Below are 20,877 nucleotides of genomic sequence, written 5' to 3'. Positions count from 1 at the left end.
TTATAGCAATCTCTTCTTAAGTTTCTTTATGATTTAATCATTTAAAGTATCTCTAGATATTGTAGTTAGGTCTTGCCCCATTTTTTAAAAATCTGATATGTCTTTTAATTATCTTTTAACCTACATACTCTCTCTCCACCATTTCTCTTCCCTAAAATACATTTTTTGAAGAACCTAGAACCATTTGACCTATAGAGTACTCCAAAGCCTGGATTTTGCTGATTACACACTCATGGTGCCGTTAAAATGCTCCTCTTTCCTATAAAGTAGCAGTTGAATCCAGAGACCTAATCAAATTTGTCAGGAAACACATAATGTCTGGTTTTCCCACTTTTTTGATGTTAGCAGCTATTGATGCTCAATGCTTAGATCCATAAATTCACTGAAGATTGCAAACATGCTGATATTTTAATTTTATCATTTCATTTTCATTTATTAGCTGAAATAATTTTACATTACTTGGCTACCCTATGGTACAGTTCATATAGGAAAGGCAGGTTAAATATATGATTCTTTTCTATTCTTTCCCTAGTTTTCAAGATAATGAACTGGTTCTCTGTTATCCACAAAAGGTAACCAATTGTTTTTTTTCCCAATGTCATTATGATAACTCATTATCACATATTTAAGCTTATCTAATGGACTTTGATCCATTGTAATTCTTATCCTCATTGAAGCTTAAATTATCTCATGTTTGGTCACTGGGAGCTTACTCCAGTTGCTTCCTGTATTCTATTGGCATGAATTTTTTTTTTTTCTAGAAAGAAGATTATTTTATTTTCAGTATGTAAGTTGTATATTTTATGGTTTAGTGTATGTTTTTATTTTGAGTTACTCCTTGAGGGAGAAGCATCATATTTTCTGTGATTAGATGTTAATGGTCATAATTCAGTCAGAACCACAGCATAACAAAAAGACAGAGTTGGGAACATCTGCAGAGTTCACACAGTCCATACTATTCCACTCAACCCCACTCCTGGAATTAATGTAGATTGATAAAGCCAGGCCAATTCAGAGGCTATCATCAATTTATATGTCTGATTTTTTCTTATGATTAGATTCAGGTTATGCATTTTTGGCAGAAACACCACAGAAGTGGTAAAAATGTAAAAAATGGTATTTACAATCAAAACCTAGGCTCAGATATGCTCACTGCTACTAGAACTCATTGCTTTTAGATCCATTCAGTGGAAATCAAAGATTACTAGAATAAGTTGCTTTCAGTAATAACAGAGTAGCATGTATCAGACTAACTCTCCTGCAGATGATAAATTTAAAATCTGGACAACATATATTAAAAAAAATGTTTTTTAAACCAACCAGTTGAAGACTCTGGAGAACAAAAAAGGCAGGCAAAATCTAAAGGATGTTGACTCTTGAAATAAGGGATGTACTGTGTGATATCTCTGTTCCTATGGCTTTTTGCTTGAGGGAAATCCCCAGTCTGTGAGGCATGGGGTAGCTAGAACTCAAGTAGAAAGCTGCAGTCTTAGTGGCATGAGGAATCATAAGACAGAGTGTGGAGCTGCCATAAAGCCTGGAATGGGGAACCCTGAGAATTAGGAATTCTGAAAACCTGCATAAAAATTCCATCCAAATCTTTGGCTGATCACAGAACTATACACATATAAGGGGAAACTTTAAAGAACTCAGTAGAAAACAACAGCTGAAAGAGTGAAGGAATTTAGTACATTTCAGCTACTGTCCATCACAAGGGAGACAGAGTTCTGAGTTTGTATCTAGTCAGGTTAACTTCTGCTGAAAAAACAACCAACATGCTTCAGAGGAAGATAACAAAATCCAGTGTCCCTATAATGTCCAGTATACAATAAAAATAATTAATATGCAAAGAAAGAAAAGAATATGACCCATGGACCAGAGGAAAAACAATCAATAGAAAGCAAGCCTGAATGGCCTAAATGTTGGAATTAGCAGGAAAGGATTTTAAAACAGCTATTAAAATTTAGTCATAATGGATTAACTAAAGGAAGATTTCAGCAGAGAAATGAAAACTATTTTTTTTATCCAAATGGAAATTTCTGGGTATTATTCTGTTCTTAGGTCTGTCAGATGCCTTAGTGCTTCTCCCAGGTTTCTCCCACCAAGACAGTGATAACACACAGGCCTGTGGATACTAGTGTTTTGGGGCTTGGAGGGACATCTTATTCATCTAATCCTGTTACAAATGCTCTCCAGATGGTTTTCGCTATCTAGTTGTTTGCTCTACTTTTACATAAAGATTCAAGGAAATTCTGCTGCCACTCCTACCACCTCCTTCCCAGAATTCCTGAAATTTGAATCTTGATTAGACTAATAAAGGTACTGAAAATAGTTGAAATACATTCATCTCAGTGGAGATGTCCTAACTAAAATTTTGCTAATAAAACTTTTCCTATTGTTCTTGTTAATTGATGCCCAGAGCTGCTTTGGTTCTCAATATCCTTCTGACAAATATCTTTTTACTTAAGTTAGTGAAGGCTAGCTTCTTTTGTCTGAAAACAAAGAACCCAAACCACAATGAAAATTTAAAAGTCAGTAGTGAAACTTATAATTCAGCTCTGACATATAGAGCTTGGAAGTTTGTCACTGCCATCCTTACAAGAGAAATCTGGACAAACTGAAAAATCAATTACTTTTCTTGGATCCAAATGGCAATTCTGATGAATTGCTAAAGCTTAAGTGTGGACTAATGTGAGCGTGAGAAACTCCTGGGGACCATAGTCTTGAAGGGCTCCTACACTTTCATGGGCTTTCTCTCTCGGAACCCCACCAAGTGCTTATGGTGAGGGTCCCAGAAAAATTCTCTCTTGGTTCTAAGAGGAAGAGGGGAGGAGTAACAATTGCAAACCACACTCTGAGTTTTCTCCATAACAAAAAGCTACTCTCCAGGGGAAAAGTTGTTGCCAGAGTACAATTTTGAAAACTTATCCCAGGAAGGGAAAGGGAACTCCTTCCCATTCCAGTCCCATTTTGCATTCCTATCTCACATAAAAGAAAAAACAAAAACCAAAAAACCTCACTTAACAGGGGACAAAGCTTCAAGGAAATAGGTTGAGAACACTGCAGCCAGAGAATATGGAGTAAGGGATAAAAACTATTCAACTGAAGATGGGATAGAAACTTTTGTGAAGGCCACAGCCCCAAGGCAAAGGCCCACTAAAAGACAAAGACTCAATTAAAAGATTATAAAATGTTCTTCCTCCCACACTCTCTACTACCATATCAACAAGGCTCTAGTGTAGCAATACGTTACAGCTGCAAAAGCTGGAAAACACAGACTGATATCTCCTCAAGAGGGAAAACAAACAAAAAATAAGAACACTAGAGAAATTTGAAGCCTTTGGCACTTATAGCTACAATAAGCATTGAACAGCACACCTTCTAGACAGATTAACATCCATCCTCTAAAGGCCTATTTGCCTCAGTTCCAATTACCTGATACAACATGTCTGCTTTTAACATAAAACTACAAGGCATGCTAAAAGACAATAAAAAACACAGTCTGAAAAGATAAAGCATCAGGACCAGAGTCAGATATGTTGCGGATGTTGGAATTATAAGACAGGGAATTTAAAATATATGTTAAGGACTCTAAAGGAAAAAGTAGACAACATGCAAGAACAAATGGGTGACATAAGCAGAAAGATGAGAACTTTCAGAAAGAATCAAAAGGAAATGCTAGAAATAAAAATCACAGTAACAGAATGAAGAATGCCTTCAGTGAACTCAACATAGCTGAGGAAAGAATCAGTGAACTTGAAGATAGGGCCACAGAAACTTTCCAGCTGAAATGCAAAGAGAAAAAGGAATGAAAAACATAACAGGGCTTCCCTGGTGGCACAGTGGTTGAGAATCTGCCTGCCAATGCAGGGGACACGGGTTCGAGCCCTGGTCTGGGAAGATCCCACATGCCGCGGAGCAACTAGGCCTGTGAGCCACAATTACTGAGCCTGCGCATCTGGAGCCTGTGCCCCACAACAAGAGAGGCTGCGACAGTGAAAGGCCCGTGCACAGCGATGAAGAGTGGCCCCCGCTTGCCGCAACCAGAGAAAGCCCTCGCACGAAATGAAGACCCAACACAGCCAAAACTAAATAAATAAATAATCCTTCCCTCTACTTTAAAAAAAAAAAAAAAAACAGAACAGAACATCCAAGAACTGTAGGACAATAGCAAAAGGTCTAACATAACTATAATTATAATACCAGAAGGAGAAGAAAAACAGAGCAGGAGAAATATTTGAAGTAATAATAACCAATACTCTTCCTAGATTAATGATAGACACTAAACCACAGATCCAGGAAGCTCAGAGAACACCAAGCAGTATAAATACAAAAATAAAAACAAAAAAATCTACACTAGGCATATCATATTTAAATTTCAGGAAATCAAAGGCAAAGAGAAAATACTGAAAGAAGACAGAAGGGGGAAAAAACACTTTACCTATAGAGGAAGAGGAATTTCAGCAGGTTTCTCATTAGAAACTATGCAAGCAAGAAGAGAGTAAAGTATTTAAAATGTTGAAAGAAAAAAACCCCAAAAACCTAGAATTCTATATCCAGTGAAATTATCCTTCAAAAACGAAAGAGAAATAAAAATGTTAGTAAATTAAAGATCTTAAAATCTTCCTACCACAGAATATCTAAAATTTTCTAGAAAATTGAAGATAATTTATTTTAAATTACTGAATGAGCCTAAAACACAGTAATGGAAATCCAGTGAAGACTGAATCAGCAAGATATATGAACTTTGAAGCCACCAAATTCTTGGTCAACTATACGAGTCATGGTAGCCTAGAACAACAATACTGAAGAGTATGTGGGAACAATCTTGAGTAAACCAGAAATCATACTGTATAAAGGTGGACTCCTTTAAGACCTATAATCTCAGGAAAAGAGTTGAATAGAAAAACAAGAAACTTGACCCTGTTAATAATAAAACAGATGACCAGTCTCAGAATTGGCTCTGGGCAGAAGTTAAAAGAAGTCTCTCCACAAAATTTTGGAGCGCGTATTCAGTCTTCACAAGCACTTGCGTCCTAAATCTACCCTAATGGAGTGTTGAAATTTAAGTGGCTTTGGTATGTTGTGTTTCTAGGCCCCTGGAAGAAGAAACTAAACCCTCCCTGGAAGAATATACTCTTATGTTAGCCTTAATTTCTACAGATAGAGTTCCAAGTATTATTTAATAATAATTAAAAAATCATAAACACAAAAGGAAACAAACCACCAGAAACAAGAATAAATAATATACTAGAGAACCAGACCTTAACAGACTTCAGATATTGAAATTATCAGATAAAAACACAAAATTACCATGTTTAATATATTTTCAGGAATATAACAAGAGATTGAAATACCTGAGTATTTAGAAAAAGGTAATAGGGAATAATCAGGAAGATTTGAAAACTAACACATTGAACTCATAAAAATGAAAATGTAATAAATTTTTAAAAACTCAACCAAAGGATTAAAAAGCAGATTAGATACAGCTGATTAGAATGAATGAATTGTAGAACTGAAAACACATGCAGATTGCAGCTCGAAGAGACAAATTGGTGTAAAACACTAAAGTGAGTTTTGGAGACATAAAGTATAGAGTGAGAGGGCTAATTAGAATTCCTGGAAAAGGCAATTCAAATAAGGAAAGGCAATGTATGAAGAAATAATGGCTAAGGGAATTCCCTGGCGGTCCAGTGGTTAGGACTCTGTGCTTCCACTGCCAGGGGCCCAGGTTCAGTCCCTGGTCAGGGAACTAAGATCCTGCAAGCCATGTGGTGTAGCCAAATAAATAAATAAATAAATAAGAAAGAAAGAATGCCTAAGAATTTTCTAAAATTGATGAAAGACATAATCATATTCAGGAAGCCCAACAAATGCCAAACAGTATAAATAAAAAGAAATCCGTACCTACACACAGAATAAAGCTGCAGAACAAAGACAGGAAGAAGATCTTAAAAGCAACTAGAAAGAAAAGATAGATTACCCACAAGGGAGACAGTTAAACTGGCAGCTAATTTCTTAATAATAATAATGGGAGCCAGAAGATAGTGGAATAATATATAATTGGAATGATCTTCTGAAAATGAAAATGAAACATACTATCAAAAAAAACACAAAAAACAAACTGAGAGGATTTACCACTAAAAGATTCTCATTGAGGGAACAACCCAAGAATGTACTTCAAGAAGGTGAGTGACTCCAGTAGGATGTCCTGACATGCATTTCTCAAGAAGGAAAAGTTGAAACTACTTAAACAGGACACTAGTGATCCTCAGAGCCATGTCTAAGGAAAACTGTTTATTTCTTCCAAGCATGGTTTTAGATTTACTTATATTTGATTTTGCCAACAGGTTCAAAAGCTTCTGTCATTAAGACCTTGAATGTTTTCCAGGCAATATACTTAAAAAAAAAACAAACAAACTCAATGGTTTTCTTGAACATTACTAGGTGGAGTGAATTTTATATTTCTGTAGTCCAAGGGACTTGCTTTTGGCTAACAAATACATTCCAGGTACAGCTTGCTCCATATGAATCATGAAGCAGAGAAAAGAAGCAGTCAGATCAGCAGGAAGAACAAATGTTGCAAATGGAAGAAAACACAGACAGATGGTTGAATCTGTGTTAGGTCACACTGAACCATTGTGAAGGCAAGTAAGGACATTAATTGTTCAGAGCATGCACATAGTGAAATGGGGGGAAATTATTCAATATATTACATGTGAATTTCCTGATACTCTATAGAGAAGGATCACTAATACACATGCATGATGTTTTCCTGAAAGAAATGAAAATTTGGGCATTTCCCCTCAAAGCCCAGCCTAGTTTTACATTTCCAGAGAAAGGGTCTTCACTAGATTATTTATCCTTATGGTTGTTCTGTTTGATGGCTTTTCCATTGGTCCAAAGCAGGGAGATATTAGAAAACTCTGGAGATATTTGCTTACTAAAAGAAGTCATGTTTTAAGTCCTCATTACTTCAATTGTTGCCAGATGTCCTTAAATTACTGTCATCAAAAAATGTGAGAATTTTCCCTGTGAAAGGCAAAATTGTGAAGAAGGCAATAGTTTTTGTTTTGTTTTGTTTTTGTTATAAATATGTCTGTTTATAAAGTCATGGAACTGATTTTTTTTTTAAACATCTTTATAGGAGTATAATTGCTTTACAATGGTGTGTTAGTTTCTACTGTATAACAAAGTGAGTCAGCTGTACGTATACATATATCCCCATATCCCCTCCCTCTTGTATCTCCCTCCCACCCTCCCTATCCCACCCCTCTAGGTGGACACAAAGCACTGAGCTGATCTTCCTGTGCTATGCGGTTGAAGAAGGCAATAGTTTCTCCCACCACACCCTAAATTAAAAATTAACTTTTTTTCTTTCTTCCTCATGAAGATTCGACATCCATAGCCAAAATTACTGTTCTTGGCTACATTTATCTTAGCTGTGTATTAAGAATCCAATATTATCTAACTAACTTACACTACAGTATTTCTAATTGGTAACCCTTCCAGGGCTGCATTTTTAAAAGAATTCTTTTTAACCAGAATGAAACACTACTTGGTAGACTGTCTAGTAATTTAGCAAATTTCTGAACATCTACTATATCAAGATGGGATGTCAACTCATTAAGGAAAAGACATATTTTGGAGACAACTGGCTAGCCATTTGGGGGAAAAGTGAAATTAGATCCCTACCTCATACAGTAAAAGATTCAAGATTAATTATCATAAAGTTAAAAATAAAAATCATAAAAATTCAGAATTAAATAGAGTAGAATTTTTTTTATTATTCTTCATATTAAGCCTTCCTTAGTATGAAACAAAACTGAGCAAAATTTTTTTAAATACTAAAAATTTCACTACGTAAAAATTTAAATGTCTGTACATTGAAGGACACCATACACAAAGTTAAGATGCTAAATGAAAAATGGAGAAAATATTTGCAACACATATAATAGACAAATAAAGCCAGCATAGGTGGTGTTTAAGAGCACAGGCTCAGGAATGAGATTGCCATAGGTTCAAATACTAGCTACAACACATTCTAGTCTTTTGACCTTGGGCAAGTTACTTAACACCCTTTGGGCCTCAAATTTATTCATCTATAAAATGGAGATAATGATAAAATCTACTTTCTTGGGATAGCTGAGAGCTATTATTATTGCTCATAGTATACAAAGAGTTAATTAAATCAATAAGAAAAAGGCAACCAATCCACTAGATGTACAACATCAATTAATATCTATCTACCCTTTCATCTTATTTTCTGCTACTCCCTGACACAATTTTGATATATCAAATTGTCCTAGTTCATATTCTCTTTAAATTGGCTTTATACTTCTTTGCTTCATACTCTGCTGTCACTGTTACCTCAGTCTAAAAATTCTCCATCCGGTCTTTGCAGGAGAAAATATTACCCATATCTATAATAAATCCTAACTGAAATCCTGACTTCTCTATAGAGTGTTTCTTATTAGAGAATGGTGCATTCTCTCACTTTCTCTGAATTTCTAAGGTGCTTATAATAATAGTTTCTACATATAATCAAACTTTGTTTTTTCCTTTCAGTGTAATGTACGTACATGTTTTACCTCCTATAGAAATTTGTAGATTTTCACAGGATAGAATCACATATTCTACTTCTATATCCTCACAGTGCATAGTAAGTATTCACTGTATAAATGTTTAATTTTTTTTTATTTCCCATAACTTGATCTACTACAAAGCAATCAGTGAGAAGATATATGAAATTTTCACACCCATAATTGCCCACCCCACACATCCCACCCACCCACACACAGAGAGAAAAAACCAAACATTTTCCAAACAGCACATAGCTCCTTTCTTTATCTACACTTCACTATAAATACATGAGACATGATCTGAGCTATGTTGTTAAAGGCTACAGTGTGGAGTGCTGGCCAAAGGGGGGGGGTTGGGTGGAAGGATTAAGGAGATACTTTCAGTCCTTTGGGTGAGAGCTGATGGTGGCCTGGGCAGGATGGTAGCAGAGGAGGTTGAGAGAGGGGATCAGATTCTGGATACATTCTGAAGGTAGAGGCAGTAGATTTGTCTGCGGACTGGATGTAGTGTGAAAGAAAGTAGTCAAGGATGATGCCACGTTCTAAAATATCAGCTGTAAAGCAGACCTCAGAGAATAACCAGTCCAGATCACAACAGGAGGATGGAGACGTGAAGGGCATCGGTTTCCAAATGGGTTGAACATTTGGAATATCTCAGAGTTCGATATTTGAAAATTATATTAGTAGGTATGTAACAGATATAGTGGAGTGTGTAAAAAATTAAGAATAGATACATCGAAAACAAACCAGGCAATTACTGATCTCAGAAAAAACAGTAAGTATGTAAGAAAGGTATAAACTTAGCTTTGCAGAAAACAATATTTTTATGGTGTTAATAATGTAAACACAGACTGCTTGATTTAGCAAAAAACTGAGATATAACTCTACTGGAAGGATGAGGGCAGGAGAAAAGGTACAAAGAACTAAATAAATCCTTATTTACCATAACAGCTAGTCAACAGATGAAGTAGAAAATTGTCAGATCAAGAAATAGGATTATGAACACATTAATCAGGCATGGAGGCAAACAGAGATGAAATTACTAAAAATAATCGAAAATGGTAGCCTATAGGGTAAGGATTCTCAAATCCTTACTTTTAACATGCATAAGAATCACAGTTTCCTGGGCCCCATTCTCAGAAATTCTGATTCAACAGGTTGGGGTGGACCCCATGAATATGTTTTTTTTTTTATTGGAGTAAAATTGCTTTACAATGTTGTGTTAGTTTCTGCTGTACAATGAAGTGAATCAGCTATATGTATACCTATATCCCCTCCCTCTTGGACCTCCCTCCCTCACTGGTGATGCCAATGCTGTTTACCCTAGGTCCAAACTTTGAGAACAACTGCTACAGGAAATTGAACTAAGGAGTTAGAAAGAAAGGCAAAGGACACCTGTTTTTCATTATAATTATTTTAGTACAGTGACTCTCAAACTTGGCTGCTCATTGGAATCACTTGGGGAGTTTTGAAAACTAGTGATGCTGGGTCCCATCCCCAGATGTTGTAATGTAATTGATCTGGGATGTAGTCTGGTGTTGGTAGGTTAAACAGCAATCCAGGTGATTTTAATGTGTCTAAAATGAGGGACCACTTTTTTAGTATAATTTTATTTTTAACTATATGCATAAATTTAAGTTTTAATATAGAAGTAAATATCTGTGTGCACGGGAGAAGGAAGAATACAAAACTAAAAGTCAGATGTGGGATCATGTCCGGTATGATCTTCCACCATGAGCCAGCTCTCTGTCCTTGGGAAGGTCACCTAATCTATATGGGCTTTAGTTTTCTTATATGTAAAATTGGGATGCTGGACTAATCATTCTCAAATGTTCTTTCTAACTTCACATTTTTTGGGTAATAGCTATAATGTCCTATGCTATAAAATCTGAAATTTTAAAAAATATGCAGCAACAGAAATTCTCCATATGATGTTATGAGTGATTATTATCATTGTTTATTTAGTGATTATCATAAAAATTTTCATTATGTCTTTTAAACTAATATTATTTTTCATACATACATATCATGATTTTCCCCAGTACCTATTTACCGTACTCAGTACAATAATCGGCTCACCCAGGGAAATAAAGTCAAAACAGTTGAGGTGAATTTATACTTGATGGCAGAGCAGGACATCATTTCATTTCTCCATAACAACATTTGCTAAATTGCATCCAAGAAAATGATAAAAAGCCCACTCTTGGGTTACTGTGAGTTACTTTCCCAGTAGTGATGATGTGGAGATCCTGATCCTTCTACTGGCTCCATACCTCTTTCTACCAGCAGCACCTACTTGTCTGCCCTTGGCTAATTTTAAGGGAGCAATACGTGGTCATAAATTCAGGCAAAACAAAGTAATTGATTAGAGTGGTGGCTAAGCTCCTAGTGACTCCTCATTACTGAAAGGCCTTACCCTGATTATCCTAGAGGCTTAGGATAATGGCTGTCAATTCTCAATCACGAATACTAACAAAGGGAGACTTGGGGAATGAGGATTGATATAGATAATTCAAGGAATTTTATATTGAGTTTTGAATGCACTATATACGGAGAACTTTCAATATGCCTTCGTAATTACGTTTTCTTTAGAATAATTTAAAATCAGCTTTCATTTCTTCAGTCAATAGAGGTAACTGCTATTATGTAGGTAGAGAAGAAAACCTGGTCTGAAACAAAAAATCAGTTGTGCATAATTACAGATGAAGAATGAAGATTAAGCTATTTATAAAACTAAATATATTTGTGTTCACATGTGTTTGCCTGTGACTTTGACCTCCTGCCTTTTAAGGAACTTTTTTGCCCAGATGGAAACCAGAAGCTATAGTAATCTAGTGCTGAAACAAAAGGTGAACTCTAAAATGAAAGGTCAGAGCCATGTGTCATGATTTTGCAGGTAGTTAAAAATGAACTGAGAAGTCACCATCTGGTGGGAGGCATCTTAGGGAAGCAGCCACCCTCTGTTGGGCATAAATAGAATGAAACTTGTTGAGCTATTTATTCTTAGATAGTTGTGATCATGTGTTGCTCCTCCACTGAAATGTGCCCATCTTACTATCCCACTTTTAGAATGGATATTTTTAGCTAATTCTGGGTTAATCTAATCAATTGATTTGTGCTAACTGAAGTTCAAAAGATAGTCTCCTCTCTCAACCCCTAAGTTAGCCTTAGCTTTCCAGGTAAAATATGAACGTGTTATCAGAAGTTAGACCCTCTTGTCTATCCTACTGGAAACACTAATTGAGAAATTTCAGTTAAAGAAGGAAAGCAGCTCGGCACCAATGAGAAGAAAGATCAGTGGGCTAGTGGAAACTTACAACACATCTGCAATCACAGCATCTATGTATAAGGTCTAGAAAATACACATCTACTTTTAGAAAGTAGTTTATATGTGAGTGGAGGTTACAGCTCTGTTTTCTGGCAGAAAAACATGGAGTGTTATTCTACATAACGTGAGAGAGAATTATAAATAACATAAAAAAGTAACCTGCACAATAAACAATGCTAACTCATATTTGTATAGTATTTTACAAGTTCTTCAACAATAATGATCTTATTCCTCATAACAACCTTGTGAGGTAGGTAAAATATGTAAAATCTCAATTTTACACATGAAGAAATTGAGATTCAAAGGATTCAAAGAGATTAAATGGAATACCAGCAATGGTATATAGTTAGTTAATACATGGTGGAAGAGAGAGAGGTGAAAGGGCTTGCATTCAAGTGACTATAATAACAACTACCATTTATTGAATACTTACTATGTCCAGTCATTATGTTAAGCATTTGTAAGGATATTATTGCATTATAAGATATTATTACTTCTTGGACTTCCCTAGTGGCACAATGGTTAAGAATCTGCCTGCCGATGCAGGGGACATGGGTTCAAGCCCTGGTCTGGGAAGATCCCACATGCCACGGACTAACGAAGCCCGTGTGCCACAACTACTGAGCCTGTGCTCTAAAGCCCGTCCGTCACAACTACTGAGCCCACGTGCCACAACTATTGAAGCCTGCGTGCCTAGAGCCCATGCTCCACAACAAGAGAAGCCACTGCAATCAGAAGCCCGCACACCGCAAAGAAGAGTAGCCCCCACTCGCCCAACTAGAGAAAGTCCGCGCATAGCAACAAAGACCCAGCGCAGCCAAAAATTAATTAATTAATTAATTAATTTTTTTAAAAAATGATTACTCCTTAAAGCCCACAGATGAGTATCTACTAACAAAGGGGAAATAAAAAATAGACTTGCAAAAAATTTCAATTCAGCAAAATAATTTAAGGCAGATAGTGATAACTATCATTTGCTGAATAGCTACTATTTGTCAGACACTGTGCTAATAAGCACTTAACTTATATTTTATCTAATTCTCACTACCCAATAAGGCATATAATGTTTATCTCATTTACACATGAAAAATCTGAGGCATAGAGTGATTAAGTGACTTCCCTAAGATCACACAGCTGGTAAGTGATGGAACATTCTAATATATGTCAAGTATTGAATAGTACCCAGTATCTGGTTATACATGATTTTTCCCTCTTTAAATGATTTTCTGTCATGAAAACTCACATATCATAGACTTACCTATATTTCTGGTATTTAAAACAATTTATTTGTGTTTATCACTTTTTAAGCTTTTAAATGTGAGCTCTTTCTCCTATCCTTGGGTTAAAACTCAGGCAAGCCCCATATTTTTTCTGGCCACCCTTAGGTAAAGTCCTATAATCACACAGTCTGAGTACAGTTATTATAAATGTCCAATAACAGATAATAATCAAAATGCCAAAATTGTTTTAACATTGGAATCTTCCTGCCTCTCCCAACAAGGGCCTGCTGCAGGCTGGACACATGCAAGTTGGGAGTGAGTACAGTCCTTTCTTTCCTTGGTCCTCTTCCCCTAGTTTATTAACTACGGTTTCTGATTTTTCTGTTTCCACCAGTTGAAGTTGGGATGGGGACAGAAGAAGATATAAAAGAAATGAGAAAGTTCTTATATGGTTACTATTATTGTAAGGTGGCTTTGTGTTCTCTGGGACTGGAAGATATGTAACTTTGACTTTTCTTCCCATGGGATATATTTATTGGCTCTTTGGAAATCTCCAACCCCGTTAAGTGCCTCTCAACTTTAGTTCCCTTGATTCACATGGATGGATTTTATCCTGGCAGTTAGTTACTCTCTCCTAGCTCCTAGAATCCTGTAGCACACTTTTACTTCCCTCCCTCATCACCCCTCCAAGTAACACTATTGAACAGAATCTAGTTCGAATGTTAATGCTGGCTGAGGCAGATTGCCTTTAAAGCTAGTTTTAATATTTGCCCTTCATCCCATTTCATTTTTGCAATGAGAGTTTTACACTCCTCCCATGAAGAACTGGAGTCTATTTTCCTTCCTTTTGAAAATAGGATGGTCCCAATAAGATGTGGCAAAAGTGATGCTATGTGACTTCCAGGCCTAGACTTTAAGAGATGTTGCAGCTTCTGGGTTTTTTTTGTTTGTTTGTTTTTGTTTTTGTTTCTACCCTTTTGGAGTCTGTCATCATGTAAAATAGTTCAATTTTTCAGCTGGAGACAGAGGCTTAGCCAGACCCCAGGTGTTCCAGCCATGCAAGATGAAGTACCAGATATGGGAGTAATAACATTTTAGATCTTTCAGCAACACAGAGCAGAGACACTCCAGCCAAAATAACACAGACAAGCCAGCCCTGAGCCCTGCCCACATCACAGAATTGTAGGCAAATAAATTATTGTTTTTATTTCAAGCTTCTATATTTTGGGGTACGTTTTATTTATTTATTTATTTTAGCAGTACTATATAACTGATACAAAGGTTATATGGTTTACAGTAAGCACACATGTATTCCTTACCCCAGCATACTCTGAGAGAACAGACAGCTTTCCTTCATTCTGCTGCTAAAGCTGTTGATCAACCCATCTTGCAGATTTCCCAAGTAGAGTCAAACAGCAATCCAATAAAGTTAAACATACACTTAACATATTGCCCCAGAAACCCCACTCCTAGCTCAAGAGAAATGAGGGCATGTTTACAAAAGAGATCTATAAGCAATGCTTAAAACAGCTTTATTCATAATTGCCAAAAACTGGGAGCAACCCCCAAATTTATCAACTGGGGAATAGAACAAATTCATGCCTGAAACAACATGAATGAATCTCAAAAGTAATATGTTAATTGAAAGAAGGAAGATGAGAAAAGCTACATACTATATGATTCTATTTATATGACATTCTGTAAAAGACAAAACTATAGGGACACAAATCAAATCAGTGTGTGTTAGTGACTGTGAGTACGGGGAGAGAACTGACTACAAAGCAGCACCAGGGAAGTTTGGGGGATAATGATGTGGTGTTATTAACATGACTGTATACATTTGTCAAGGCTCATAGGACTGTTCACCTAAAAAAAAGGTGAATAGTACTGTATATAAATCTCAATAAACATTAATTAATCAATAAATTAATTAAAATAAATCCATTATGCCCTTCAATCACATAAAGCTATCCAAATGGTTGGTCTCACTGAAGCCCTTTTCGTTGGACATTAGTGCCAGAACCCCTACCCCAATCCCTTTGGATGACAGAGGTTGGTAATCACAGCACAGCATAGCTCTAAGTTAATCATCCTCAAAAATCTCTTTGACTGTTTGAAAATTCAAACCTTTTATACTCTTTTTTTGTTTGTTTGTTTGTTTTGTTTTTTAATGTCTGAAACATTTATATTAACATATTTCCATACATATTTCCATACACATACAAATATAAGATTTTTAGAAATTTCATGTAATATCTGAAACATTTATATTAACATATTTCCATACAAATAACCCAATGAAACTTTAGTATTAGTTGTTTTGTTTGTTTTTTTATACTGCAGGTTCTTATTAGGCATCAATTTTATACACATCAGTGTATACATGTCAATCCCAATCGCCCAATTCAGCACACCACCATCCCCACCCCACTGCAGTTTTCCCCCCTTGGTGTCCATATGTCCATTCTCTACATCTGTGTCTCAACTTCTGCCCTGCAAACTGGCTCATCTGTACCATTTTTCTAGGTTCCACATACATGCATTAATATACGATATTTGTTTTTCTCTTTCTGACTTACTTCACTCTGTATGACAGTCTCTAGATCCATCCACGTCTCAACAAATGACTCAATTTCGTTCCTTTTTATGGCTGAGTAATATTCCATTGTATATATGTACCACAACTTCTTTATCCATTCGTCTGTTGATGGGCATTTAGGTTGCTTCCATGACCTGGCTATTGTAAATAGTGTTGCAATGAACATTCGGGTGCATGTGTCTTTTTCTTTTTTTAATTTTTATTTATTATTTATTTATTATGTTTATTTATGGCTGTGCTGGGTCTTCGTTTCTGTGTGAGGGCTTTCTCCAGTTGCGGCGAGCGGGGGCCACTCTTCATCGCAGTGCGCGGGCCTCTCACTATCGCGGCCTCTCTTGTTGCGGAGCAGAGGCTCCAGACGCTCAGGCTCAGTAGTTGTGGCTCACGGGCCCAGTTGCTCCGCGGCATGTGGGATCTTCCCAGACCAGGGCTCGAACCCGTGTCCCCTGCATTGGCAGGCAGATTCTCAACCACTGCGCCACCAGGGAAGCCCGCATGTGTCTTTTTGAATTACGGTTTTCTCTGGGTATATGCCCAGTAGTGGGATTGCTGGGTCATATGGTAATTCTATTTTTAGTTTTTTAAGGAACCTCCATATTGTTCTCCAGAGTGGCTGTATCAATTTACATTCCCACCAACAGTGCAAGAGGGTTCCCTTTTCTCCACACCCTCTCCAGCATTTGTTGTTTGTAGATTTTCTGATGATGCCCATTATAACAGGAGTGAGGTGATACCTCATTGTAGTTTTGATTTGCATTTCTCTAATAATTAGTGATGTTGAGCATCTTTTCATGTGCTTTGTGGCCGTCTGTATGTCTTCTTTGGAGAAATGTCTATTTAGGTCTTCTGCCCATTTTTGGATTGGGGTGTTTGTTTCTTTAATATTGAGCTGAATGAGCTGTTTATATATTTTGGAGATTAATCCTTTGTCCGTTGATTCGTTTGCAAATATTTTCTCCCATTCTGAGGGTTGTCTTTTCGTCTTGTTTATGGTTTCCTTTGCTGTGCAAAAGCTTTGAAGTTTCATTAGGTCCCACTTGTTTATTTTTGTTTTTATTTCCATTACTGTAGGAGGTGGATCAAAAAAGATCTTGCTGTGATTTATGTCAAAGAGTGTTCTTCCTATGTTTTCCTCTAAGAGTTTTATAGTGTCTGGCCTTACATTTCGGTCTCTAATCCATTTTGAGTTTATTTTTGTGTATGGTGTTAGGGAGTGTTCTAATTTCATTCTTTTACATGTAGCTGTCCAGTTTTCCCAGCACCACTTATTGAAGAGACTGTCTTTTCTCCATTGTATATCTTTGCCTCCTTTGTCATAGATTAGTTGACCATAGGTGCGTGGGTTAATCTCTGGGCTTTCTATCTTGTTCCATTGATTTATGTTTCTGTTTTTGTGCCAGTACCATATTGTCTTGATTACTGTAGCTTTGTAGTATAGTCTGAAGTCAGGGAGTCTGATTCCTCCAGCTCCATTTTTTTCCCTCAAGACTGCTTTGGCTATTCGGGGTCTTTTGTGTCTCCATACAAATTTTAAGATGATTTGTTCTAGCTCCGTAAAAAATGCCATTGGTAATTTGATAGGGATTGCATTGAATCTGTAGATTGCTTTGGGTAGTATACTCATTTTCACAATGTTGATTCTTCCAATCCAAGAACATGGTATATCTCTCCATCTATTGGTATCATCTTTAATTTCTTTCATCAGTGTCTTATAGTTTTCTGCATACAGGTCTTTTGTCTCCCTAGGTAGGTTTATTCCTAGGTATTTTATTCTTTTTGTTGCAATGGTAAATGGGAGTGTTTCCTTAATTTCTCTTTCAGATTTTTCATCATTAGTGTATAGGAATGCAAGAGATTTCTGTGCATTAATTTTGTATCCTTCAACTTTACCATATTCATTGATTAGCTCTAGCAGTTTTCTGGTGGCAGTTTTAGGATTCTCTATGTATAGTATCATGTCATCCGCAAACAGTGACAGTTTTACTTCTTCTTTTCCAATTTGTATTCCTTTTATTTCTTTTTCTTCTCTGATTGCCGTGGCTAGGACTTCCAGAACTATGTTGAATAATAGTGGTGAGAGTGGACATCCTTGTCTCATTCCTGATCTTAGAGGAAATGCTTTCAGTTTTTCACCATTGAGAATGATGTTTGCTGTGGGTTTGTCATATATGGCCTTTATTATGTTGAGGTAGGTTCCCTCTATGCCCACTTTCTGGAGAGTTTTTATCAGAAATGGGTGTTGAATTTTGTCAAAAGCTTTCTCTGCATCTATTGAGATGATCATATGTTTTTTCTCCTTCAGTTTGTTAATATGGTGTATCACATTGATTGATTTGCGTATATTGAAAGAATCCTTGCATCCCTGGGATAAATCCCATTTGATCATGGTGTATGATCCTTCTAATGTGTTGTCGGATTCTGTTTGCTAGTAGTTTGCTGAGGATTTTTACATCTATATTCATCAGTGATATTGGTCTGTAATTTTCTTTTTTTGTAGTATCTTTGTTCGGTTTTCGTATCAGGGTGATGGTGACCTCATAGAATGAGTTTGGGAGTGTTCTTTCCTCTGCAATTTTTTGGAAGAGTTTGAGAAGGATGGGTGTTAGCTCTTCTCTAAATGTTTGACAGAATTCACCTGTGAAGCCATGTGGTCCTGGACTTTTGTTTTTTGGAAGATTTTTAATCATTGTTTCAATTTAATTACTTGTGATTGGTCTGTTCATATTTTCTATTTCTTCCTGGTTCAGTCTTGGAAGGTTATACCTTTCTAAGAATTTGTCCATTTCTTCCAGGATGTCCATTTTATTGGCATAGAGTTTCTTGTAGTAGTCTCTTAGGATGCCTTGTATTTCTGCGCTGTCTGTTGTAACTTCTCCTTTTTCATTTTTCATTTTATTGATTTGAGTCTTCTCCCTCTTTTTCTTGATGAGTCTGGCTAATGGTTTATCAGTTTTGTTTATCTTCTCAAAGAACCGGCTTTTAGTTTTATTGGTCTTTGCTATTGTTTTCTTTGTTTCTATTTCATTTATTTCTGCTCTGATCTTTATGATTTCTTTCCTTCTACTAACTTTGGGTTTTGTTTTTTCTTCTTTCTCTAGTTCCTTTAGGTGTAACGTTAGATTGTTTATTTGAGATTTTTTTTGTTTCTTGAGGTAGGCTTGTATAGCTATAAACTTCCCTCTTAGAATTGCTTTTGCTGCATCCCATAGGTTTTGGATCGTCGTGTTTCCATTGTCATTTGTCTCTAGCTATTTTTTGATTTCCTCTTTGATTTCTTCAGTTATTTCTTGGTTATTTAGTAACATAGTGTTTAACCTCCATGCGTTTGTGTTTTTTACGTTTTTTCCCCTGTAATTCGTTCCTAATCTCATAGCTTTGTGGTCAGAAAAGATGCTTGATATGATTTTAGTTTTCTTTAATTTACTGAAGCTTGATTTGTGACCCAAGATGTGATCTATCCTGGAGAATGTTCCATGCGCACTTGAAAAGAAAGTGTAATCTGCTGTTTTTGGATGGAATGTCCTATAAATATCAATTAAATCTATCTGGTCTATTGTGTCATTTAAAGCTTCTGTTTCCTTATTTATTTTCATTTTGGATGATCTGTCCATTGGTGTAAGTGAGGTGTTAAGGTCCCCCACTATTATTGTGTTACTGTCGATTTCCTCTTTTACAGCTGTTAGCAGTTGCCTTATGTATTGAGGTGCTCCTATGTTGGGTACATATATATGTATAATTGTTATATCTTCTTCTTGGATTGATCCCTGGATCATTATGTAGTGTCCTTCCTCGTCTCTTGTAACATTCTTTATTTTAAAGTCTATTTTATCTGATATGAGTATAGCTACTCCAGCTTTCTTTTGATTTCCATTTGCATGGAATATCTTTTTCCATCCCCTCACTTTCAGTCTGTATGTGTCCCTAGGTCTAAAGTGGGTCTCTTGTAGACAGCATATATATGGGTCTTGTTTTTGTATCCATTCAGCCAGTCTATGTCTTTTGGTTGGGGCATTTAATCCATTCACGTTTAAGGTAATTATCGATATGTATGTTCCTATGACCATTTTCTTAATTGTTTTGGGTTTGTTTTTGTAGGTCCTTTTCTTCTCTTGTGTTTCCCACTTAGAGAAGTTCCTTTAGCATTTGTTGTAGAGCTGGTTTGGTGGTGCTGAATTCTCTTAGCTTTTGCTTGTCTGTAAAGCTTTTGATTTCTCCATCAAACCTAAATGAGATCCTTGCCGGGTAGAGTAATCTTGGTTGTAGGTTCTTCCCTTTCATCGCTTTAAGTATATCATGCCACTCCCTTCTGGCTTGCAGAGTTTCTGCTGAGAAATCAGCTGTTAACCTTATGGGAGTTCCCTTGTATGTTATTTGTTGTTTTTCCCTTGCTGCTTTCAATAATTTTTCTTTGTCTTTAATTTTTGCCACTTTGATTACTATGTGTCTCGGCGTGTTTCTCCTTGGGTTTATTCTGTATGGGACTCTCTGCGCTTCCTGGACTTGGGTGGCTATTTCCTTTCCCATGTTAGGGAAGTTTTCGACTATAATCTCTTCAAATATTTTCTCTGGTCCTTTCTCTCTCTCTTCTCCTTCTGGGACCCCTATAATGCAAATGTTGTTGCGTTTAATGTTGTCCCAGAGGTCTGTCTCTTAGGCTGTCTTCATTTCTTTTCATTCTTTTTTCTTTAGTCTGTTCCGCAGCAGTGAATTCCACCATTCTGTCTTCCAGGTCACTTATCCGTTCTTCTGCCTCAGTTATTCTGCTATTGATTCCTTCTAGTGTAGTTTTCATTTCAGTTATTGTATTGGTCATCTCTGTTTGTTTGTTCTTTAATTCTTCTAGGTCTTTGTTAATCATTTCTTGCATCTTCTCAATCTTTGCCTCCATTCTTATTCCGAGGTCCTGGATCATCTTCACTATCATTATTCTGAATTCTTTTTCTGGAAGGTTGCCTATCTCCGCTTCATTTAGTTGTTTTTCTGGGGTTTTTTCTTGTTCCTTCATCTGGTACATAGCCCTCTGCCTTTTCATCTTCTCTATCTTTCTGTAACTGTGGTTTTTGGTCCACAGGCTGCAGGATTGTAGTTTTTCTTGCTTCTGCTGTCTGCCCTCTGGTGGTTGAGGCTATCTAAGAGGCTTGATGGGAG

At 36.5% G+C, this 20,877-nt stretch overlaps 1 protein-coding gene and 1 long non-coding RNA gene across 14 annotated transcripts in view; both read right to left on the bottom strand.

Moving 5' to 3' along the window:
- Positions 1-20,877, bottom strand: part of LOC309642016 (uncharacterized protein) — a 302,740-nt gene that overhangs the window by 235,501 nt on the left and 46,362 nt on the right. The gene's annotated exons all lie outside the window — the stretch shown is intronic.
- The window catches only part of LOC309640741, a 35,313-nt gene continuing 14,508 nt past the window's right edge, over positions 73-20,877 (bottom strand). The window contains exon 2 of the long non-coding RNA XR_014252378.1: positions 73-15,257. This is a non-coding gene — a long non-coding RNA (uncharacterized lncRNA). The remainder of the gene's footprint in view (positions 15,258-20,877) is intronic.

The sequence above is a fragment of the Balaenoptera physalus genome (genome assembly GCF_965194825.1).
Source record: "Balaenoptera physalus genome assembly, chromosome: 13".
NCBI lineage: Eukaryota > Metazoa > Chordata > Mammalia > Artiodactyla > Balaenopteridae > Balaenoptera > Balaenoptera physalus.
The sequence above is the reverse complement of the archived record's forward strand: the minus strand, read 5'-3'. Positions and strand labels throughout refer to the sequence as shown.